Here is a 26137-nt window from a genome sequence, read left to right on the forward strand (position 1 = left end):
ATCTGGTAAATTCTAGACAATTGTGCTTGACTTAGATTCTGATTAGCCCAGAATTAAAGGCCCAAGGATAATAAGGGAGTAGGTAAAACTTGAATTCAGGTCCTCTGATTTTATCCTTGTTACTCTTTCCACTATGTAACACTGTTTCTCATCTACCATTACTTGAGCATGGTCTTCTTTTCTCTTAGAGTTAGCATTTGCAGCAAGATCTCTTTCCCAGAATTCATGTGAGAATTACGAATTTGGTATTTGGTTGGGCCACAGAAATGAAACTATGGAGATATTGATGACCATTCTAAGAGGGATAGAAAGGAGAACCATTAGGTAAACAAAGACATATGTTATTGGGAGGGTGAATCTTGTCAAAGCTGGGGAGTTAGAATCTCATTTCCTTTTTGTCTTCATGTTGCTAATACCTAGTGTAGTACCTGGCATAAAGTAGGTATTTTGAGTAGGTGAGAGATTCTTGATGAATTGAGTTGAAAGATATTTTTGCCTAGGTCTGAGGTGGATGAGTTTAAGATCCAGAAAAAAAGGATTTTTCCTTTCCAAGAACCAAGAACTCTGAAAATAATAACTCAACCCTTTATCTGAAGAATAAGAGTAAGAATGAACTGGAAAGAAGGGTTGGAAACAATGATAAAAGTCTCAATTTCATGTGATGTTGTGCCAAGCTCAGCTGAATCAGGAAGACTGTACACCTGTAGCTTGGTTGATTCATATAGAGTTCCTGCTGTGTTTGCTAGTAAAATGGCATGTTTTAAACAAAGATTAAAAAAAAGGCTGGGCAAGACAAGATGAATATAAGAGCTTGATACAATCTTATAGCATCAAGGCACTAAAATGCAGAATGAACTGAGACTGGTGAGAAGAATGAAAGACAGGGGTATGTGGAGGGGTAAGTACTTTTGGTAGAAAAAGCAGTGGGGTGAGTGGGAAAATTAACAACAGAGAAAAGGAGGAATGGCTTAATTTCTATCTTTGGGGTTTTTTAATGAAGAAATAATTTTCTCACTGAAAATAGTTAAATAAAGATGACCAATAACCAGTTGATACTTAAGTAAGAAGGTGATGAGAGTATTAAGTTTATTTGGAGGTATTAAATCACATAGCCCAGATGAATTATATTCTCCTGTGCTGAAAGGACTAGCAGGTATGATTGCTGAACCAATTCTCAGTGATATTTGAAAAATCATGAAAAAAGTAAGAGAAACTAGAAGAATGGAGAAGAGCAAAAGTTATCCTGACATGAGAACAAGAATGAGAGCAAGAGTGAAAGTGAGAGAGAGGAAGGGAGGAAAAGAGGGAGATAGAGAAGAAAGGAGAAAGGGGGAGAGAGAGAGGGAAAGGGAGAGAACAGATCTGGCAAATTTTAGACAATTGTGCTTGACTTAGATTCTTAGGAAAATTCTATTAACAGATCATTAATAGATGATTGTTGAATGTCCAGAAAAAGAAGTAATATTTCAAATATCCAGCATGGCTTCATTGAGATCAGTGCTTGAATAGCTTTATTTCCTTTTTTTGACAGGATAAATAGCCTAGTAGATGAAAAGAATCCTGTAGATATTATTTACCTAGATTTTAGTAGGGCTTTTGAGAAAGTATATCATATTTGTGAAGAATATTGAGAGATTTGTATTAGATGATGAAAATTTAATTGGATAGATTCAGAATTGGTTAGATGACTGAAATCAAAGAGTAGTCTTTAATGGCTCAATGTTAAGATAGCAGGAAGTCTCTAAAGGAGTGCCTCAGGATCTGGACTTGATTCTGCATAGTTTAACACTGGGCAATGACCTGGATAAAAGCATAGATAGCACACTTATCAAATTTGCAGATGGCACAAAGCTAGTTGAGGTTGCCTAATGCTTTGGATGATAGAGTCAAGATCCAAAAGCATTTGACAGGGATAAATGTAAAGTTTAGCACTTGAACACAAAAAAATCAACTTCACATATACAATACAGAAGAGGCAGAGTAAAATAACAGTTCTGAAACAGATCTAGATGTTTGGACTGTAAACTCAATATAAATCAGTTATGTGATATGACAGACCAAAAAGCTAGATTGTTCTTGGGGTGCATTAAGAGTAGCATGTTTTCCAGAGATAGAAAGGTGATAATCTGATTGTAGGTACTCTTCTCCGGTCAAGATCCTCATTCAGAGTATTGTGTTCAGTTCTAGGTGCTGTTGTTTGAGAAGAACATTAAGGACAAAAAGGACAGGTGAGGATGTAGAGGAGAGTAACCAGGTCAGTGTCATATAAGGATTGATTGAAGGAATTGGGGATGCTTGAGCTTAGAGAGGAGAAAATTGGGAAAATCGTATTAGAATTGTTCTATTTGGCCCCAGAGAGGAAAACTGGAGCAATAAGTTGTTGTGTAAAAAAAAAATCCTACCAATTATAATGTTCTAAGAGGGGATGGGTTGCCTCTCCTTGGAGATCTTAAAGTAGAAGGCTAGATAACTGTTTGAGTATGTTACAGTGAAGATTCCTTTCATAAATGAGTTGGATTAAATGGCTGCTAAGGCCTTTCCAATTCCCAAATCCGTGTTTAAATAGCTAAATGTATTATGTAAGAGTAAACACAATGAGAAAGAAGTAATGCAGAAATAATAATAACAGCTAGCATTTATATAGAGTTTTAAAGGTTTATGGAGTGTTTTATATATATTATCTCATTTAATTCTCACAACAACACTGAGAAGCAATTGCTATTATTATCCCTACTTTACTGATGTGGAAACTGAGGCTGAAAGAAATTAACTAACTTAGGATCACTTAGCAAATTAATGTTTGAGACCACATTTGAACTCTGGTTTTCCTGATTCCAGGTCCAGCACACTGTGCCATCTAGTTCTCATTTGCATAATACATTAAGATTCACAAGCTGCTTTCACAATGACATGGTAGGGTAGGTAGTTAAAGCATCATTATCTCCCATCTTACAGATGAGGAAATTGAGGATGTGGAGAATTACAAACAAATTAATTTGTCCAAGATCACTCTAGTGAGGAAATGGCCCAGATAAGATTTAAAAGCAGGTCTTTTAAAAAACTCTGTTTATTCCATAGCATCAAATTGTCTTCCAAGAAAAAAAGGAATGACTTTGGCTCTGGTAGTATAGATTTTGTATGAGAAATTATTATCTTCTAAGTGACAGACTAAAAAGTTATCTAACAGGTAACAGAGTCAGACTCTTCTATTTGGGGGCTGCTCTGGACCACCTTTTATTATAAATCTTCCAGTTGTAGTTCTTATTAAATCCAGTTAATAGAAGCTATAGCTCATGAATATCCCTTGCTTAGGCTGGAAGGTAGTTCTTTTGTCACAAAAAATAAAATAATTAATATAGAAGGTACTGTCTGGCTTAGAGTATTGTATTTTCATTAAAGTAAAATTTGCAACACATTTCACAGATTCAGGAGATAACTGTACCTTTTTCTAAGGTCATGGAGTCCCAGAGGAGTCCTTGAGCAGTTTTGGTAATGACATGAGGATATCAACATTTGTCTCAACTCAATTGTTGGTGTATGTTTCTTGCATTTGATCTACTTCAGTCAACCTGCTGCTTCCTCTGGTTATGTCATATTTGTCCTTAGTTTGCTCCCTCAAGCTCCTCTCTGCTTTTGCCTTGTCCTGCCTAACAGCTGCTGTTTCAGAGCAGGCTACAATTCTGTGAGCAATGAGATGATCTTTGCAGGTGGCTGGTATACAGGATTTCAAGCTTGCCAAGTGCTTTGGAATGAGGCTAAATATATATGTATATGCGAGTATGCATGTGTGATTATTTTTTATGATTATGAACAGCAAGGAAAATGTGACAAGGCAATATGAACTGTTGATGATTGTTGTAGCCTTATCATTATTGGGTAATATTTATTGAGCTTCTACCATATGCCTCATACTGAGGGCTTATTGGTTCGCACAGGATTAGGTCTGCAGTTTCATTTTTTAACCCATTGTACAGCATCATCTTATTTTGCAGAATTGTTGTAGCTACATGATTTTTCTTTGGTTCTTGCCTGTACCATACTTCACCTGGGAATTTTGTATTAATTTCTGTACTAGATTTATGAGTCAAAGTCACAAAGAAAAAAAAACACAAACCAGCAACCATGCAATCAATAGGAAGTATCTTTTAAATAAGAGCTGGAGAATGAAGTATTTGACACAAGGGAAACACTCTGTGTGAAAGGGCTCTCAAATGGAAATGATGCTCTCCCAGTACCTGGGGAAAATAGAAGCAGATAAGATATTCTAGCTTTAAAAGAGATGTCCAAAAGATTCTTCCCAAGTTTAATTTAATAGACATTGATTAAGTTCCTGTTTTGTGTAAGGCACTATGCTAGGCCTTTGAAATAAAAAGAAAAAAATACATCCATGAAATTGTATGTGTCCTCAAGGAACTCTCTTCTACTGGGGAAACAGAACATATGCAGAGCTAAATCCAGGTAGGAGAGTTATAGAGACTGGGCTTGTGCTCTCACTGATATAAGAAACTCCCACCAAATAACTTCCTCTACCAATGCAGATTGTTATAATTCTCTGCAATCTGGAGTCCTCAGTGACTACTAAGAGGTTAGATGATTTGTTCAAACTCGCAGGGTTAGAGGCAGACCTTGGTCCTGGGTTTCCTGTCTTTTCAGTCAGCTCTTGGTCCACTATACTATGACACCATGGTGCCTTTCAAATATAATAAGACACACACAAACACACACACACATACACATACGAGAGAGAGAGAGAGAGAGAAAGAGAGAGAGAGAGAGATTGATTTTAAGAGATGGACAGCCCTGACAACCAGAAGGAACAGAAAAGGCCTCATGTAGGATGTGTACTTGTGCCAGTTCTGGAGGAAGCCAAAGATTTTAAAAGGAGTAAGTACATCCCAGAGACAGGTAACTAACTACTTGTATTAAAGAGAATGGACACAAGGAGTAGAGTATTCCATATGGGGATTCCATGACTAGAATGGATCATATAGAAGAGAGAGATAAGGGGGGAAGACCTTTAAATGCCAGGGTGGGAATTATCTGGAGGTTTTTTAATTAGATGTAGAATTTAATGAGCAGCAGTTGAGACTTTAGACCTCTCAGAATTCCTGATCTGAAAAAATTGGGGGATATTCTCAGTGCTGTATGTGATGCTATATGATGTCCCTCTTTCTTTCTTTGTCCTGGCTTTGTCAAAAAATGATGTGTTAGATTAACTAAGACACAATTTAAAAGAATCCCTCTAAGCTTAGCCACCATGGACAAACCATATATCCATTTTGCTACTGTTGGGAAACAAAGACTCTGACAGTCAAGAGAGTATTGAAACAAGAAGGGAATCAAGCTGAGTCTTTTCTTCAGGCATATGAGAGAGAACCAAGTGAAATGTTTAAATTTCATACAAGAAAGATGCTAATTTTCAATGCAACAATATCCCAAATTCATAGATTCATAAGTTCCCAATCTTACACTTGGAAAGGATTATATAGACCCTAATCCAACCCTCTTATTTTAAAGATGAGGAAAGTCAGTCTATTATTTTTAGTTCTTGAAGGGGTTCTACAGATCCAATCTTTCATTTCACAGATGAATAAATTGAAGCCCAAAGAACTGAAACCACTTGTTTAGGGTCACATAGCTAAGTTAGAGACAGATCTTTAGAAATAAAAGTTATGTCTGCTGACTCTGGGTCCCCAGCTTTTGCCACTAAAACATGCTGCTTCTAAGTCATGCCCCTGTGACTGAGAAAATCTGAGAAAATTTCTGCATTGCAGAAATAATGCTAAATAGCTTAGTCTCTTTTTGTACCTTTTTCTGGATCTTCTATCAGAGTTGGATGACCTCCATGGAACAGGCTGGGCATGATTCCACTATGGCAGACATTCCGGGAATAGCAGGCACCTGCAACACTCACTGTCCCTGCCATAAATGTATCACTGGTTATTGCACAGGTAAGTGTAATGTCAAATTTAAGGATGCATGGTGGGAAATTACACTCAATTGGGCTTTAGCAGACCTGGATCCTAATCCTGGCTTTGCCACCATTTAGCTGCATGATTTAAGCAAGATATATTTGTAACGCTCTTTCCAGGGCTAATTCCTCAATTTTCACTTATATTAGCATAAAGATCTCTGGAGGGTCCACCACTGCTCAAGATGGCAGGGATAACCCGAAGGGAATTAAATTTCTAGTACTGCCACTCACAAGTTCCCAAAAATATGCTTCCTATTGCTTATTAGGCAGATTTAAATAGAAAGGGTATTTGCCAAGCATGTATATTGAGTATAATTATTATTTTTAACACTTTATTTTATTTAAATTTCTTTTCATAATTTATTTTTGAAAGACTTTGATTTCCATTTTTCCTTCCTTCCTTCTTTTCCACCCCCTCCCCAACACAGCAAACAGTGTGATATAGGTTATACAAGAGAATAGTTATTAAAGAAATCATTTCCCCAAACTAGGGAAATTTCATGCTCGAGGTCCCTGGCAAGAGTGGGCTCAAACTTAGAGTAAAATAATGATGAACATACATGTAGGGAAAGCAAAAAGAGTACCCTACTTCCCTACCCTAATATGATTCCTTCCAGTTCTCCTCCATTGGATTCTGCCACAATTCAACTGGCTAGCTCCGACTTAACTTGTTTTTATATATAGTTCTCTGGGACATGACTGATTCTCTTTAACCAATTCTAAGCTAATTCCTGTGTGGTATCCACATGGACCACATGGACCACATGCTCCCATGGTCCTTTATGTTGATTATGAACTTATTCATCCCTGTTTTAATTTTAATTGATTGTTTCAATTAAAATGTCTGGGTCTTCTGCGCTTTATTAGAGTGGAGCAGACATATCTACAATGATGGCTTTGAACAAAATGAAAAAGAACAAAAGAAACAAAATGTTTCTTCCATCTCTAAATTTAGAGAGGCACCTTCTTCAATAAGAAACATTTCCTGATCTCCCCAGCTGCTAGTGTCTTTTCTCTATAAATTAATCTGTTAATCAGTCATAAATAATAAATATCAACAAAAAACATTTATTAAGTTTCTTTCATGTGCCCTCTAGGCATTGTGCTAAGCTGGAGGGATTTAAAAAGAGGTAAAAGACGGTCTCTACTCTTGAGGAGTTCATAATCTAATGTGAGCAGTCTAATGGGAAGCATTTACTTTGTATATGTATTTTGTAAATATGTGTATATGATGTTATCCCTGATCAAATGCAAGTTTTTTTAAAAGCAAGATCTGTTTCACTACTCTCTTTGCATCCCCAATTCTTAGCACAGTAACATTACAGGTATTTAATAAAATTGAACAACTGATTGATTGAGTGCTGGACTTGAAATCAAGAGAGCCTGGGTTTGAATCTTGCTTTTTATAATTAATATTTTGGCAAATCATTTAATCTCAGAAAGCTTCAGTGGCTTCATCTGTACAATGAAGATGATAATACTTATATTAGATATGTTATGTATATCTATGTATTATATTATTATACATTAAACACATATGTATATATATATAATGGGGATATATATTATGTTGATAATAAAATATATACATATATAAATACATTTTATATATATACACAAATACATACACAGATTTATATGTGTATATCAGAGGACTACCATGAAGTTCATCTCATAAGATCTATAAATCATGTTTCCAAGTTTAAAGTATTGAATAAAAGCTAGTTGTCACTATTACTATACTTTGATTAAATTCTGTCAGGCATCAGACTACCTCCATGGCAGATTGATTCTGGTTTTCTTATCACAGAATTCTTGGGTCCTGTTATGCTTTGTATTCTAAAGTCACTATGATTTCATATTTTATAGCAACTACCTAGGTGGTCTCATGGGGATGGGGTGGAGCTAGGAGTCAGGAAGACCTATCTGATTGATCCTGGACAAGTATATTCACCTTCAACATTAAAATGAGGAGGTTGGACTTAAAAGTCCCTTCTAGTTCCAGATAAAGGAATCACAGAGTTATTTTGAGAATCAAATGAGATCACATACATAAAGTACTTTACAAATCTTAAAGCACTATATAACCCCGCCATTATTATTGTTACTATGAATGTTATAGAATTGAACCTGAATGGTATGACAGTTAGGATGAGACAAGTTGAAAAAAATCTAAATTTGTGCTGAAGCAATTCAATTCCATTACATTCATATAATTCAGTGGTCATAGCCTTTAGGCTATTGAGAAGAAATTTTAGTGACCTGGGAAAGTCTGAAAACTGCTGAAAAATGCTTTATGATTTTAAAGAAGAAAGAAATCAATGTAAGTTTGAGGAGTAAAAGCTGGAAAGGACTTACGAAAAAAGGATTTAGTACATCCCTCTCATTTTACAGGTATAGAAACTGATACCTGGAGAGAAAATGACTTGTTCAAAATCACAAAGATGATAAATAACAGAGATAGCATTTGAACCTGACTCTTAGCACAGTACCTAGTAAACATTTAGTAAATTCCATAGATGGATTTATTATCTTCAAATTCAGGGTTTTTTTTTTCTATTAAACTACAGCGGCAGAACTTAAATTTGACCTTAAAGTTCCTACTCCACATCTAGGTAGACTACCTATAATATATAGGACCTCCAAAGGGCCAATATTTGGAGAGAATTCCTCAATTTTTCTACAATGTCTGCCCTTCATGATGAATTTGAGATTATTTTCACCCCGCTGATGTATTATTAAAGATCTAGTGTGTAGTGCATGCATTCTGTACAAAATTTTATTAATTATTTATTACATCCACGATGCAGTGTTATAAACTCCCGTATTGGATTGAAATATAGTTACCTGTAGGACAATTGCAATTTTTTTTTTTGCATTTAGTTATTTTCCTTTTTTAAAAAAATTTTGGAGTTGTTAAAATTAAATGACTTGGAGTGGTCATCTTAAGAACAGAGAAACTGTTAGAAGTCTAAGGGTAAAATATTGCAGAAATCCTAGCTAACGAGAAACATGTGATCTATTATTTGGGAGCCCTTTGGTGTCGTTCTATTCCCTTGCCTGCCTTTCTTTTTGGCCCCAGAAGTTTAGAGAACCTGAAGTTTAGAAAATCCTTCCTTCTTTGAATGGAAGGCTAAAAACTTGTCAACAGCAGCAACAAGAATGTCTTGCTTCTCATGTGGCAGGTGCTTTTAATGTCATTGTTGGAGGGCCTGAAACACCCACTGTAACTCCACTCCTACTCACACCCGGTGACAGGAATTGTGCTCAAAAGCTTTTGACAAAACTGATGAATTTAGAAACAGTTTCTTGTCACCCTGCATCTGAGGCAATACTGATGAAAATTTGCTTCTCCATGCCTCCTTGACTAGGTCTTTTCTTACTGGTCTTCCAGATTTCTTCACTATGCCTAAGGATGGCAGATATGTTCTGTTATGACCATATGTATTTGATAAATGAATGAATGCATAAGTAAATAAATCAATAAAGGGAACTCTCCCAGGTCACTGAAATTTCTTCTCAATAGGCTAAAGACTATGACCACTGAATTATATGAATGTAATGGAAATGAATTGCTTCAGCACAGATCTGGATTTTCCAGCTTTTCTCATCTCGTAATATCTAGTCAAGTGCTTGGTCTACTGTGCTTAACCTCTATGGATCTCAATGTCCTCATCTTTAAAATGAAAGCAATGGAAGTGGTTATCTCCAAGTGCCCTTCCACTGACTTTTCTCTAGTTCTAAAGTATTCTAGTGAGACATTGGAACTCAGATCTGCTATTTTCACTGAGTTAATGTTGCCTCTTTCCAAAAGACTAGGAAGTTTGTCCAAATTTAGTTCTGACCTTTCCAAACAATCAATAAAAGATAAAAATGTATGTCAGCATTCACTATCCGAGAATTATTTTGTTCCTACTACTGATGTCCCATGACACTTAGGACACTTAAGCAGATATAGTTAGCACAGGAAAGAGATAAAAATTAAAGGAACAGAAATATAACAATATGATACATATGAAATTATATATAACTGAGAAGAGAAAAAAATACAGGAATAGAAATATAATATATAATATTTAACATATATTATTAAAATTAAAAGGACAGAAATAAAATAACATTATGTCATTACACTTCTGTTTTTTTCTCTCTCCTTTGTTAATTATATCTGCATCAGTGTCCTAAGTACCATAGTTTATCAATAGTAGAAACTAAATAGATCTCTGATATATCATATAATAAATAACATAACAAATATAATAAAACTCTTCTTTATAAGCAGCTTTTCAGTCAATGGTCTGATAATCAAGTTTTATTCTTCACCTTCCTCCTTAGATTCTTCAAGGTCTTTGTGTCTAAGACAAGAATGAAACAGGTCAGAAAAAGCTAATTTTTGGAGAAAATAGTGTGATAAGGTCAAGTGGCAGTAGTCAGCAAAATTTATGGGTGAATTATAAATCTGCATATCTCTATGTATCTTGTATGAAAATAGTTGTTGGTAATGTTGTCTCACACATTAAAATGTGAATAGGGGACATATTTTTGCTTTTCTTTGTAAACCCAGTGCTTAGCAAAGTGCCTGACAGATAGCTTGTTGCCTTGACTTCCTCAATTCACAGATGAAGAATCTGACGCATATGAGTTATAGCTTATGAGTTCCCATAGACATTTGTTGACTTCTTTCAAACAATGACATGTAAAGCAGAAATAGATTATGAGCCTGCTAGGAAGAACATTTTTTTAATAATCTGTTCCAGAATATCATTGTTTTAAATGTTGTTGTTCAGTTGGTTTTAGTCATGTCTGACTCTTCATGATCCCTTTTAGGGTTTTCTTGGCAAAAAAGATACTGGAGTGATTTATCATTTCCTTCTCCATTTCATTTTACAGATGAGGGAACTGAGGCAAGCAGAATTAAGTGATTTTCCCAGGGTTATATAGCTACTAAGAATCTGAAGTTGGATTTGAACTTCAATCCCTCCTGACTCTAAGCCCTGCCTTCTATTTATTTTATATAGCGTTTTGCAAAATGACAACAAAGATTAATATTAATTTAATTTATTATATTTACAGATTACACAGTGGTTTCATATACATTATCCAAACTAATCTTTCCAATGATACAGAAGTAATAGTACAGATATCACTGTTCCATTTTAAAGATGAAGAAACTTGGGCTCTATAAAGTTGGATGATTATCCAAGAGCAAGGCTAGTAACTGATAGAACTGGGGCTCTAGTCTTTGGCATATGAGTCCAACTCTCTTTCCTCTCTACCAAGGGTTCTTAATCTGTGCATGTATGTGTGTGTGTGTGTGTGTGTGTGTGTGTGTGTGTAGAACCCCTTTTGCAGTTAGTGAAGTCCTGTGGACTCCTTCCCATTGTTTTCAAAATGCATTAAAAAATTCATAACATTGCAATAAAAATCAATCATATTGAAAAAAAAGATGTAATTTTTTTCCTGTCCAAATTCATAGATCCCCTGAAATCTTTAGAAATCTGTGGACTCCAGATTAAGAACTATTGTTCCATATTCTGCTGCCTTTCTTGATGAGGTCATTTGTTTAGACTAGACAAGAGTTAACATTTGGCTATGTTCTACTCTTTTTTTATAACTTCCCATTATTTGCTTGAGCTCAAAGATTAGTTTCCATTATAGTTAACAAAACTCTTTTACATTCTGTTTCGAAAGAAAAGATAAACAGATCAACATTCTTCCATTTCCCCCCTCTCTTTTCTCAGTTTGTCAAAGCTTCTTTCTAAGTTGCTCACTGACTCATTTGTGCTTTTTTTCTCTTTTTTTTTTCCTGATCTTCAGCCATATTTGTAGTAGCTTCCTCTCACTAGCAGCTAGATAGTGATTGCAGTACTGTATTCACAGTAGGGCACACTGGAGTTAAAATTGTGCCTCAGACAATTGCTATTTGTGTGACCCTGGGCAAATCATTTAACTTCTTTGACTCTCATTTTCCACAGTTATGAAATAAGGGAATTGAACTGGATGATTTTAAAGGCCTTTTATATTTAAAATCTATGATCCCTTCTTCTATATGACATATCTTCATTTAATATAAATCTTCTCTCTTAGGATGGAATCTTTCATTATTGTACAGTTTTGTTCTGTGACATTACTTTCCTCATTTAGTTAATACAACCTTAGGACTCATTAAAAGAGATATGTCATCAAGGAATAAAGAGGTGAGAATCTCACTGTGCTTTAGCATTTTCACACTACAGCTGAAATATTGTGTTCGGTTCTAGGTGCCACATTTTTAGAAGGGCAAAGATAAGCCAAAGAGTTTACCAAAGAATACAGCCAGGATGATGAATGCCTTCCAATTTAAGTAGTGTAAGGAAATGAAAGGTTATTTGGCTTAGTTTAATGGAGGAGAAAATACTGTGTTTAAGTTTTTAAAGGACAGTCATCTAGAAAACAGATTAGATTTCTTCTATTTAACCTTAGAGGGCATAGCTAGGAAAAATTGAGGTGGAGAGAGGGTGAGGAAGAGAAAATATGTAAGGAGGTATATTTGGGCTTGATGTCAGGAAATAGTTCCTAATAATTAGAGTTGTACAAAAGTTGAAAGGCTGTCTAGGGAAGTAAGTGGTTGGTTCTTTGTCACTGAAGGTCTTAAATTTAAAGCTGAGTGACCAATGGTTGGGCATTTTATATATGAGGAGGGATTGTTTTTTCAGGAACGGGTTTAGACCAAGAGTTCACAAAAGTCCCTTCCAATTTTTGTATTCTGTATACTTTTGGAAGCTTGTATTTTTATCCTAGTTCTGGCAAATACATGTTATTTTTAGAAACAAAAAAACAAACATTTAAAGATTCAATTGGTTTTTTTTTAATACCTTTTAATTAGTGAAGAGTAAGTAATTTAGGGGGAGGATATCTTTCTTGTACCTTCTCTCTGAAAATTTTCAGCTGGGAATTTATTGATTCTTTAATAAATTAAAATAAAATATCTTCTGCTTGTGGATTATAAGCATTCATTATCTAATCTCAGTTTTATTTCTATAAGTGAATAGGAAATAATGGAATTTTTAGAACTCAGAAGGATCATAAAAGTCAGAGAAGGTTTGTTTTATCCAGTTCCTCCTAAATCCATAAGCATTCAACCAAAACAGAATTCTTTGAAGTGACTTGATTTTAGGTAGTACTTCATAACTGATCTCATTTGATAGTCACAACAACCCTGTGAGAATGACCATCATAAGTACCATCATTTCCATTTCACAGATAAGGAAGCAGAAATCTACTCAGTAAATAGCATAATTAGAAAATACCAAGGCTCAAAGAACTCCAGAGCCATTGCTTTTCCACTTACTACAGTCTTTCTCTGCGCTCCTTCCCTTCCCAAAAGTCCTGAGAGTCCAGGCAAATGTTTCACTCTGTGTGGATATTAACTGTGGCCCTGTTTAAACTTCAAATGTTTCCTTTTCTGATCCTTATAATAAACTCCTCCCTCAATGTCATTTCTTCTTGTAATCTAACCTGATACTGTAATCATATCACAATTCTGAGATATCATCTTCTCATTCTTGAGGGGGTAAGGTGGAAAAGTGCCAAGAGTTGGTGAGATGTATGGATGTTAGAATTTGAAGATCACAGCATCAGAAAATATTGGAACTGGAGGTTGCTAAGCGCCAAGCTTTAAACAAGTCTTCTGACTTTGGTTGTGTTCTCTCCAATCTGTAAGATTCATTACTCTTTCCCTAATTTGTGAATTGTATAAATGATGTTCTCTGATCGCACTTCATATAATTTAGTAAAAGCATAGCAGAGCAAGCAACATTCTTAAATTTCATACTTCTCCTCTGTTCTCTGAACATATTTGCAGATAAAATTATTAAGGACAGAAGATTTGGGCTTTTCTTGTGATTATGGAAACTCTTTCCTTAGGAGGACAAAAAGAATGAAAACTGTCTTGCACATGTCAGTTCACTAAAGGACTTGGTTAAGCCTTTAGCAAATGCAAAGCACCATGGCTTAGTGTAGTAGACAATGCAAAGCAGAATAAGAGATCATCCCTGCTTTCACAGTGTTTATTATCTAGGTTCAGAGATAAGACATAAACACAAATAACCATGGTACATATCAGAACATGATTAGTAGAACAAACATAAAAAGCACTCTTTGTAAAAATGTGATGGAAGGAAAAGTTTGAAATTGGGGGGATCAAAGATTTTTAATAGCAGCAAGTTAGGCAGGATATCTTTAAGGGGACTGAACAAATGATAAATTAACTTGTCCAGGAATTAGCAGTAGGTTAGCCTAAATGAGTCAGTGTACCTTCATTCAAAGAACTATAGCTTAATGGAGAGGGACTGAAACTTTGAGACTTCTTCAAACCCTGCCTTGGATATTTACTATTTTTATGACTTTGAATAAGCCCCTTTCATATCCCTTGTGCCTCAATTTTACCATCTCTAATAATTTAGGAGGATTAGATTTGAATGCTTCTCAGGGTCCTACTATCTCTATAATTGAGAGAATTTCAGATATCTTGAAATCTGGCGAAAGTATTTGGGGAATTTTTTCCCCTTTCAAATCCTTTCAGATCATTCCATAGCGAACAAGGCTTCCTATTTCTTTCTATGATGAGGCTCTGTCTCCTAAATGAGGTAACACATTTTACAATGCTAACAAGGAATGTGTCTATTCAAGGTACAGTATACCAAGGGCCCATATGTACCACAGGCAGTGTGAGAATGGAGATAAATGAGCTATTTGTAGAGAGACTGGTCCCCTTGTAGCTCCTTGCAGGAACAAGACTGACAGTGGAAGAAAAACAATTGACCTAAAGAGACATTTGAAGCTGTGTGGGAGAGTGCCAAGTTAGGTACCAAATAACCACCTCTGTCCGTACCAAGCTTTGCATTTGTGGATGAATCCTTGCAGTTCATATTGTTGCCAAGGACAAAGATTATGCTCCAGTTGGGCCCACCACCTGATGCCAGCCTAAATCCAGGAGGAGAGAAGGAGGCTCGGGGGTGGGGCACAGATGATCAATCTGCCTACACCAGGCACTCTCAGCCAATGGAGCTGCTTAGATGGAAGCATTCATTTATTGAGCTGCCTATCTTATTCTCTTTGTAGATTGTAAATGTTCTTTTCCCCTTCTGGACAATCGAAACTATTTGTTGTCTTTTAAGAAATGCCATAGAAATCTCACACTTAAAAGGGTTAATTTTCTTTCCATAGTTTTTATAAGTACAGATGAAATGTCTCCTCTATTTGCCAAATATTATGAACACAGTCTTGAAATGGCAATCTTTTGAATCAGGACCAGTGGTATATAAGATAGAAAGCAGCCTAAGGTTCAACACACAGGGGGAACAACAAGAAAAACATTTCAGTATTGAGTTGTCTAAATGTACTGATTTTTAAGAGCAGAAAATTCCACCCTCCATGACACACAGGCATTTATTTTGTGATAAGCCAAGCTGCATATGTTACAATGAAGGCTAAAACCTACAATGGACAGTAATCCTCAGGGGGGCACAATTTTCAAACCTTGCCTGGAGCACATAAATGCCTTTTCCAAATTCTAGTAATCCTTGAATTGCATCTTTGCTACTATGGTACAAAATATGCATGAGAACAGATTTTTCATAATCTAGAGCTGTACTGACTTTTGTAATCAAGAGCTCTTAAGCTGCTTGCTTGTTACAAAAGTCCATGTTTTCATCAATGTAAGTGTTTTCTGAGTGATGCCTTATGGCCATGAATAATGGAATACTACAGAACCTAGAAAAATTAATACTGAAGGTGACCTCAAGGGCAATGGAAAGATGCATGGTGAATATTGTAGGCTGCCCCATATTATCAGCAATGGCTTACGTGTTATAAAATGTCATAAAAATAAGAATGGGTAAGATCAGAGAAAAGGTGAGTTGGTTTAGTAAAAAGAATGACAGACAATAGATAGATGGTCATGATACTACTGGAGGATCCCCTTTGGAGTCCTCTCCCAGGTTATACTCATACATGTAGGTTGGGCCCTTTAGAGGGAGATTACTAGGATACTTTTAAAATTCTAATCCATAAACTTTCTGCTACAATGCTTCCTTTTAATAGTCAACCAACAGACACAATTAACTCAAACAAAGGCATTTCCTAAGATGATAAAGTAAAACTAGCTATAAGACATTGCCCTTGTATCCACAAAGATATACTTTGTCTCTAATATAAACAGTGTGTGGGGAAAAGTGGGCTTTGTAGAAATCTTGCCCTGATTCCCATTGTGATGTATGGTCAAAGTATTTGGGGAAGGTTTTTTTCCCTTTCAAAGGCTAGTTTCTCTCTTGAATCCATACTTGATTATTTTCTCCTACTAGAAGGCATGTTTCTAAAAGCTATCACCTCCATTAAGTCACTGTTTTCTGTTTCCTTGTCTTTCTGTAGAGGTTGTGCCCAAAATGGGATCACAAAGAGTTGGATATGCCTGAACAACAACTGGCTGGTGGAATAGGAAGCATATTTTCTCTATTAGCTCCTGCCTAAACTAACTAATACTAGTGAGCTCAGACATTTAAGGATCTCTGTCTAATTGATGCTTTGACTAGTTGCCCCTCCAAATTCAATCAAGGAAAACTCCTTCACACTCTTCAAAGGGATGATAGGATTAAGCACTCATTTGCCTCTTTAATTCTATCATCTGTCCCTCTAATTCCAACTGGGAGAAACTTTTTCACACTTCATGAAGTGATAATTGGTCTTTAATAAGCCTTTATTGTTTGTGAAAGTATTAATACCTCACCACCTCTGTTATCTATCCTGTGCCTTTTGTGATCCCATCAGTTGGTGTTAGTTGACATCAGCTGGAGTGAGTTGGCATCGGTGGTCAGAGATCAACAACCTTATTACAATTATTACCTTCAAGGTTTTAAAAAAGAAGAAGAAAGCTACCAGAATTAGAAGCAATATGACTTTATTAAAAAAAGCTTAGGATTTCTAGGTTCAAATCCAGGTCCTGATATTTACTAACAAGTTGGCTTCAGACAAGCCACTTTATCCTTCTGTTTTTATTTTTTAATTCAAATGCTAGGTTTTGACTAGATGACCTTTAATGTCCTTCCCAGATCTCAATCTATACTCCTATGATTAATGGAAAGATATGGATAAGAATATCACATAATGATAAAGCCTGGCGGCTTTGGCATCTGTATCAGAAGGAACAACCATATCATTCAGATCACAGAGCCATCTAAATAGCTAAGTAAGCTTGATTCACAGGCTTTTGGAAAACATTCTGCTTTTAATCACAAAAGCAATTGAAGTATTGTACAGGAAGATATCTGTCAATCTTATGAGAATCTTTTAAAGATGTATTGAGTCTTTGCTTTTTGATAGTGAGCTCTGTATTAAACTAGGAGATGGTTTCATAACAATAATCTACATATAATGTTTAAAGGAGTCCTCAATCCAGTGGTACAGTGGATAAAGAACAAGACCTGGAGTCTGGAAGACTAAATTCAAATCCAACCTCAGACACTTAGACATTGTATTATCATGGACGAGTCACTTAACTTTTATCTGCCTCAATTTCTTCAATTGTTTAATGGGGATAATAATGACATCTAACTCCCAGCGTTGTTTTGAGGATCAAAAGGATTAATATTGATAAAAAGTTTAGCACAAAGCAGACATTTAATAAATGCTTAGTCCCATCCCTCTCCTGCCACCCCCAGCCCACATCAGAACTAATATCTCTCTTTAAATTGAACAAAGACTTGTACCAAATACATCAAATAGAGAGGATAACAGCTTCCCTGTCTACAGCCCTAGTTCATCATCAGAGGCTTGCTGTAGCTTTTATACAGATGTCCCAAGCTAGGCTGGGAAGGTCATCCATCCTTTAATGTGGGTTGGCTTGTTAGTAGTTGGGAAGTTAGTTATAGTTCAGTGATGTGAATTTCCATCTTCCTCTGTGAAGTAGTCTCTCTGTTGCACTATGTGGCTCTAAATTTTTTCAAAGTCTGCGAGGGATCACATCTTCATTGGTAAATTCGAGTAGGTAATTGAGATAATTTTCTGCACAATAAAAGCAATAGCTAACATCTATATAGCATTTAAAAATTTGCGAAACACTCAATAGACATTATCTGATCCTCACAACAATTCTGTGAAGTAGGTGCTGTAGTTATCTTCATTTTGCTGATAGGAAAACTGAGTCTGAAAGCAATTAAGCCATTTATAGGGTCATGCAGGGAATATATTTGAGGCCAGATTTAAATTCAGGTTCCTGACTCCAAGCCCCGTACTTTATTCACTAGACCACCTAGCTACAAATACTAGATACTTGTATTTAAGATGAAAGTAACCTGAGTAGTTTGGATAGTATGTTGATGTCCCATCAGACATTCTATCATGAGCTCCCCAATTTTCTTTGCTTAAAGACTCTCTATATCTTTACTCATAACCTCTTCTTTTTCCTTAATTTCAGAGTAAGAGGTGATCTTTTTCTTTATAAGGCCATCTCTTCTAAAATTGCTCCTGTTTCATGGTAAAAAAAAGGCAGAAAAGCTGAACCCACATGTAGGAAGGCAGATGTTCTAGCCCCCCGCTTCTTTTTTTCTCTCAATAGTATTTTATTTTTCCAATAACATGTAAATATGATTTTCAATTTCATTTTTGTAGATTTTGAGTTTCAGAACTTTTCATCCTCCTTTCCTTATCTCCTCCCTTCCCAAGACAGCAAGCAATCTGATATAAGTTATGTATGTACAATCATTTTTAACATTTCCATATTTGTCATGTTGTAAAAGCAAAATCAGAACAAATGGGAAAAACCACAAGAAAGAAAAAGCAAGCAAACAAAAAAGATGAAAATAGTATGCTTCAATCTGTATTCATTCTCCATAGTTTTCTCTCCGAATGTGGATGACATTTTCCATTCCAGGTCTATTGGAATTGTCTTGGATTACTGCATTGCATCACATAATCTTGCTGTTACTATGTACAATGTCCTCCTAGTTCTGCTTACTTCATTCAGCATTACTTTATATGTCTTTCTAGGCTTTTTCTGAAATCAGCTGCTCATTATTTCTTATGGAATAATAATATTCTATTACATTCACATACCATGTCTTGTTCAGCCATTGCCCCAATGGTGGTATTTGCAAAACCAGCACTAATTATTCTGCTTATGCAGAAAAATGTCATTGATGAGGAATCAGCAGCATTGACTGAGATCAACAAGGTGAAGTATAGCATATGTGAGAGCAATAAAATGAAAGGATTAGGCTAGAAGGCCTCAGAGGTCTCAGCCAACAAGGATGGTACTCCAAATAGAGCTGAGTCATGTATGGCAAGGCTCTGCTCCAAATTCAGCATTCCTATCTGAATGCATTCAATGAGCTCATCTTTTCTTCCTTCATTCCTCCTCACTCCTTCCATAGAAGGGAAAGTCTATCAATTTGCACTGGGTTGTTGTTAAGTTGTGTTTGAATTTCTGTTGACCCCATTTGGGATTTTCTTGTCAAAGATACTGGAGAGGTTTTTCCATTTCCTTCTCCAGTTCACTTTACAGATAAGGCAAACAGGTTAAGTGACTTGCAGGGTCATACCACTAGTGTCCCAAGGACACCGAAATGTCCAAAGGAAGCAGCACACATTGTAGATAGGTTCCTTCTAGAGATGGGCATGTTCATGACCTATGAGAAACCTGAAAATGAAAGGATTAGTAAGGCTTCTGGGCAGACAGGGCAGGCAGGTTAATGGCCATAGAGTAATGATTGATTGATGCTAAGGAATACAGGAAAAAGGTAAAGTCCAGAGATACAAGCAAAGTTTTTAAATCAAAGAATAGAGCCACTCTCCAGTTAGACAGTTACTGGTCAGAGGCAAATTTGGGATGGGCAACGATCTATAGATAGAAGCATCTTTCAATGACCTTGCAGTGGTTGTGGAATGTCTAGTCTTGATTTATCAAGGGGAAACTCCCTGGCCTGACTCTTGATAGGTATTTGAGATCTGATGGTAAGGACATGATTCAAAAGAATAGTTAGGCCATAGAATAGGTATATGCCCCAAGAAGAAACTGTTTAAGTTCATTTGAAAGTCTAGAATAGGCAGACTAGTTTATTTTCTCCACCACTACTTGGTTCATCACCAAACAATGTTATATCTGGAGAACTTCAGTCTGTTGAACTGTTTAGCTATTGATAGCTTTTCTCTTTCTTTTCTGAAATAAGAGTAATACTTTAAATTACATTTCCTCCCACCATCTTGTAAGACTGACTCCATTTCTAAATTGATTTTGAGTTTTATTTGATTCTCAAATTTTACACCATATGAGTATTTAAAGCATTATGAGGAAGATAAAAGAAGAATAGTGGAAAAGTTGGAGAATTTCAAGTTTGATAAACAAAAACTCTATGGAACAAATTTGAATTCTAATCTTTTATCTACTGCTTACTAGTCATGTCTTGCCTAATTACACAGCAAGTTAGTTAAGCCTCAAAGGCAAGATTTGAATTTAGGCCTTTCTGACCCTGAGTCTAGCACTCTATCCATATTACCAAATTGCCTCTATATAAGTACAGATAATAATTATTTCTCTTACATTTGCTTATCATTTTCTAGCTTTCAACAAACTTGCCATTCATTTTCTCTTTTAATCTTTCTAATAATTGTAAGGAAGACAAGAATTTTAATACAAGTCACTCACTGGCTGACTCAGCTCTCCAGACTCAGCCAGATCCCCATCAACTAGAGCAAAGCTTCTTAAATTGTGTGTTGTGATCCCATATAGGATTGTGTAACTGAATGGGGAGGGGCATAAAATTATGATTTATTATCAGTAAATGTTTGAGTTGCCTATCTATTTTATGTACCTATATAACTGGAGTCATGTAAAATTTTCTTGGGGAAAAAGCAATTGCAAGTGGTAAAAGCTTGAGAATTACTAGACTAGGGAGTACCCCAAGTTACTTTATTAACCTTCATGAAATATAATGGATTGTGGAACTAGAGTACCTGAAGAATCAGTATTTTTAAATCTCTCTTTCTTTCTCTCTCTCTCTCATATTAAGAAATCCTAAGAATAATTTTATTTCTTATACAACATATGAAATAAGTTGCTTAGGTATTTTTGTACATATTTAAGAATTATGAATTCAGTAATTGTTGTTATGAATGTTACCATTTAATGTGGAGAAACATATTCATTGATCATTTTATAATTATTTTATTAGCCTGCCATTTTTCTAAAGAGCAAAAGATACTTTTTCTTATTTATCTTTAAAAACATTCCAATGATCAAAATCTTACAGATAAAAAGATTATAAAAGTTAATTACAACAGTGTCTTAACAGATTTATCATTAGAAAAAAATACATCTTGTACATTTTTTGGTACTTTGTTTTTTAAAAAAATATATCTTGGTTTCTACCAATTCCACATTTTAAAGTGAACTTTAAATCTAATCAGCACACTATTGTAGATTTCTTATTCAATTTCATGACTTGAAATTGTCAGCTTTTCTTCAAGAAATGATTTTCAACCTATCTGAGCCTATGAGTATCCATGGTAGCCTTTCATCATAACCTGGGAACTTAGTAAGAAGCAAAAAGGAGAAAGAGATTATAGTACCAATTGAACTACAGTGTTCCTGTTTTAACTATATTGCCCAATAACCAGCAGGGTTTGTGACTCATAGATAAAAAAATTACCTTTTAAAAGCTTAAACAGCTGAGCAGGAAATAGAGTTTAAATAAAAGTGGTACCACATTCTGCGCTTGAATTGCGATGAGGGGGCAGAGGCAATGAGCTGCCTACCAGTTTCTATTGGTCCTAAAGCATCATGGGACAGTATTTTTCACCTTTTCTTTAATAGAATTGCTTTTAGTTTTGGAAACTTGAATATCTAGGTAAATGACAATAGTTTTAACGCTTGCACCTCAATAAATCACACATACAAAGGTACATCTTGAATATACTAAAGGAAATAGTTTTTCCCTGAGGCAATCGGTGTTAAGTGACTTGCCCAGGGTCACACAAGGAGGAAGTGTTAAGTGTCTGAGATCAGATTTGAAAGTGTCTGAGATCACATTTGAACTCAGGTCCTCCTGACTTCAGGGCTGGTGCTCTACCCACTGCACCACCTAGCTGCCCCTACTAAGGAAATATTAACCTCATTTATATTAACTATCCAGACAATGAAAAATAGATGTGTGTTATTTATCACTCTCATATCCAGATAGATGGACACCAGAAATACCAAAATAAGAAGCTTCAATAGTTTCTTGATTTTTTTTTTAAACAAAAATCTTGCTCAAACAAGAGAAGGGTGGGATCTCAGTGTGCATTGAGCTGCCTCTAACCAGGGATGGAAAGTGAAGCATTTTTACTCATTTTATTCATCTTTTTAACTTCCAGATTAACCCATTACTAATCCTTTTACTCCCAAAGATTGCTTTTAATCATCTGCACTACCATGTTATGACCCAATAAATATGAAATGCGAATGGAATAAAATATTACTGCATAATAAAATAGTTTATATGAGGAAGTCAGAAAAGCATGGAAAGGTTTATTTGAAATGATGCTGATTGAAGTAAACAGATTTAAGAGAAAAATAGATACAATGATCATGATAAAGTAAATGAAAACAACGCTAACAACTCAACTGCAAATATGTGAAATGATCAATCTTAGTTCTAGAGATGGGATCCTGAAGCACACTTCCCTTCTCTGAGTAAAAAGGGGAATTCAGAATGCAACAACATTGTCAATGTGGTCAAATACAGCTTTTTTGTTGTTGTTGTTGATTAATTACACTTATTTAGCTTGGGTATAAGAGATTATTTAGTAGAGGCAGGGAATAGTGAGAATTGACTACTAGAGGGGGAAACTTAAAAAAAAAAAACTTTTTTAGAAGTAAGTATGATTGAAGAAAAACTGTTAGTATATAATGGAACACAGCATCAGTCAACATGAGAGAATTTTAGCTTGTGGGTAAACCATAATGCAGGACCACCTCTGGGCTTACTCTCCCAACACTCATATTAGCACATTGTATCTCTAGAAATGAGGTACTTCTCTCCAAAGGATTCGAGAGTCAACCCTGAAGAGCTAAAGAGTTGTTGGATATTGTTACTCACAAGCTCCCATGTAAGGTGTCTTTCTCTATATCATTTGACTAGTTAACAGCTTCCCCATATCAATTAAACAATTAACATTAATTAGCCTGTACAAAGGAATATTTACTAGCATGAGATAAAAAGGAGGGAAGTACGAAAATATTCATCCAGTCTGGGAGCAAACATTTCTTCTATATACTTCTGTTCATTTTTACTTTAGGACACAATATTACTTCATTGCTGGGTTGGGTCATTCGAATTCACTCCTGAGGTCTGGCTCCTCAACGAACCAGGCTGTTATTATTGACCCAATTTGCCAACAGGACCTTTGATGGATATTCTGACTGTTAGAAGTTCACAAGATCATAACATGATTTATTCTTTATGATACTCATTGACCTAAGATTAGGAAGAAAAACACATACAACAGAGATAGAAAAAACAGGGGCATCATGCATTAATGGACACATAGTGGGGAGGTGGGAAAGAGATCTTGAGATACCTCCCTTAGAGACTCAATGCAGTTCTTGTCTCAGTCATCACCAGAGAAAGGAAGAGATGAGAAGAGGATAGAGGAGAGGAAAGGAGGGGAAGAAAGAAGAGGAAAGGAGAAGAAAAGAAAGGAAAGAAGAAGGAGGAGGAGGAGAAGAAAAAAGAAGAGAGAGAATATCTGGGCCTTTTATATTCATAGTCATTCTGTTTCAATAAACAAGTAGAAGGCTTTTTTTTTTTCACTCAGAGCCTCTCAAATCATATCACAGAGAGATGTTTCCTATTTCTTTTTATGATGAGACTCTGTCTCCTAAATGAGGTAACATATTTTACAATGCTAACAAGGAACGTGTTTATTCAAGGTGCTGTCTACCAAGGGCCCATATGTACCACAGGCAATGTGAGAATGGAGATAATGAGTTCTTTGTAGAAAGGCTGGTCCCCTTGTAACTCCTTGCTATAGAAAGGACATTCTTTACATGTAAGTAGCATGGAAATCTTTTCAAGATAGAGTGTTCTATATATGCTGAGTCCTCTGATTCAACCTCCTGAAACTTGGCTCTGTCTTTATCTCTTTATTCAAAATGCTCTCCCAGAGGTTACCAATGACTTTCTTCTTAGTCACAAGGCCCAATGACTTCTCCATTCTTGTCCTCCTAAATTATCTTTTTATCATAGGATTGTAGGATGGATTTACTCTAGCTCTTTTGTTTTACCAAGGTTCAGAATCACAAGTATAGTTCAGTTACAGTCAGGATTTCAAACCAGATCTTCTAACTCCAAATTAAGTGTTCTTTTCACTAAGCCGTCCAATATGCAAAAGAGCAGAAAGCTGGTCTTTCTATAACATTTGACATTATTACCACTCAATCCTTCTTGAGACCAATTTTGTCAATTTTGTTTTTGTAACACCTCTCCTAATCACCCTCTCCCACTTTTGATACTGTCACTACCTGGTACAGTCCCCCATCATCTCACACCTGGACTATTCTAACAACCTGTTAGTTAGTCTGTGTCCTATAAGTGTCTCCTCACTTTAGTACATCCTCAGCTAGCTGTCAAAGTGATTTTTAAAAGCTCAGGTCTGACTATGTTATCTCTATCTTTAATTATTTCCATTGGTTCTCTATTATCTCCAGGATCAAATATAAAATCATCTGTTTGATATTTGAAGCTTTTTATAATTTGGCACCCCCTTTCAAATCTCTTAAATCATACAATCCCCACAAATTTAGGGAAATTGTTCAGTCATTTTTCAATCTTTTTTGACTCTTTGTGATCCCATTTGGTATTTTCTTGCCAAAGATACTAGAGTGGATTGCCATTTCCTTCTCCAGATCATTTTACAGTTGAGAAAACTGAGGCAAACAGAATCAAATGATTGGTTCTGGATCACTCTGCTAATAAGTGTCTGAGGTCAGATTTGAATTCAGGAAGAGAAGTTTTCCTGACTCTAAGCCCAGCACTCTAGCGACTGTTAGCTAACTGTCCCCAGGGAAATTGTCCTCCTTGCTATGGCACAAAGCATTCCATCTTGTTATTCTGATTTTCATTGCCTATCTTCCATACCTATGATGCTCTCTCTCCGCATCTTCATCTCCTGACTTCCATGATTTCTTTCAAGTCCTAACTAACTCCCTATCTTCTGCAAAAGGGATTTCCTGATGACTCAATTCTAATGTCTTCTTTTTGTTGGTAATTTCTAATTTATCCTGTATACAGCCTGTTAGTACACAACTGTCTCCTCCATTAGACTATAAGCTCCTTGAGAACAGGGACTGCCTTTTTCCTTTCTTTGTATCCCTGGTGCTTCCCACAGTGATTGACTCATACTAGGCAATTATTGTTGTTTGTCCTTTATTCTCAATGAGGATCATAACATCAGGGGACTGATACTATGACATGCAAGGGAATTGGATTGAATTGAGAAAAGGTTGTGCAGAGTCACTGATTTACTTTCTCCTCCAGAACCCATCTGGGCCCAAATGTAGATTAAGTTGATTGGAGATGGCCTGGATGCACTGGGAGACCTCAGTCTTTTTAAGTTAAATCTTTAACAGGACTCAGTTTGCTTGAGCTAATGTTTGTTTACTGATTCTCTCAGTGATTCCTTTAGCTTTTTTGACACCACTTTCACTGGTTTTTCCTGTTTCTTTGACCTTTTATTTTCTATCAGCTTTATTAGCTCCTCTTCCTCTTCTTTAAATACATATTTTCTTAAGCTACTTTCTTCTCTTTCTATCATATAACTCAGTCACTTCCCTACTCTTACAGCTTCATATGCTACCTCATATTTTTGGTTTCTCAGGACCCCATACTTTTAAAAACTATGGAGGAACTCTCTCACCAAGAACTTATGTTTATGTGGGTTTTACACACACACACACACACACACACACACACAGGTAGATATGTCAAACAATATTTTAGAAATTAAAATGTTTCAGATCATTATCAAAATAGTTTTGACCATGAGGGTTCCCCTAAAAGGTTTTCAGGGAATCCTCAGGGGCACCCATGTCACACCATTGTCATAGATTATACATTTAGATCTGGAGAAGATCATTCAGATAATCTAGTT

This window comes from Sarcophilus harrisii, chromosome 4 (assembly GCF_902635505.1).
Source record: "Sarcophilus harrisii chromosome 4, mSarHar1.11, whole genome shotgun sequence".
Taxonomy (NCBI): Eukaryota; Metazoa; Chordata; class Mammalia; order Dasyuromorphia; family Dasyuridae; genus Sarcophilus; species Sarcophilus harrisii.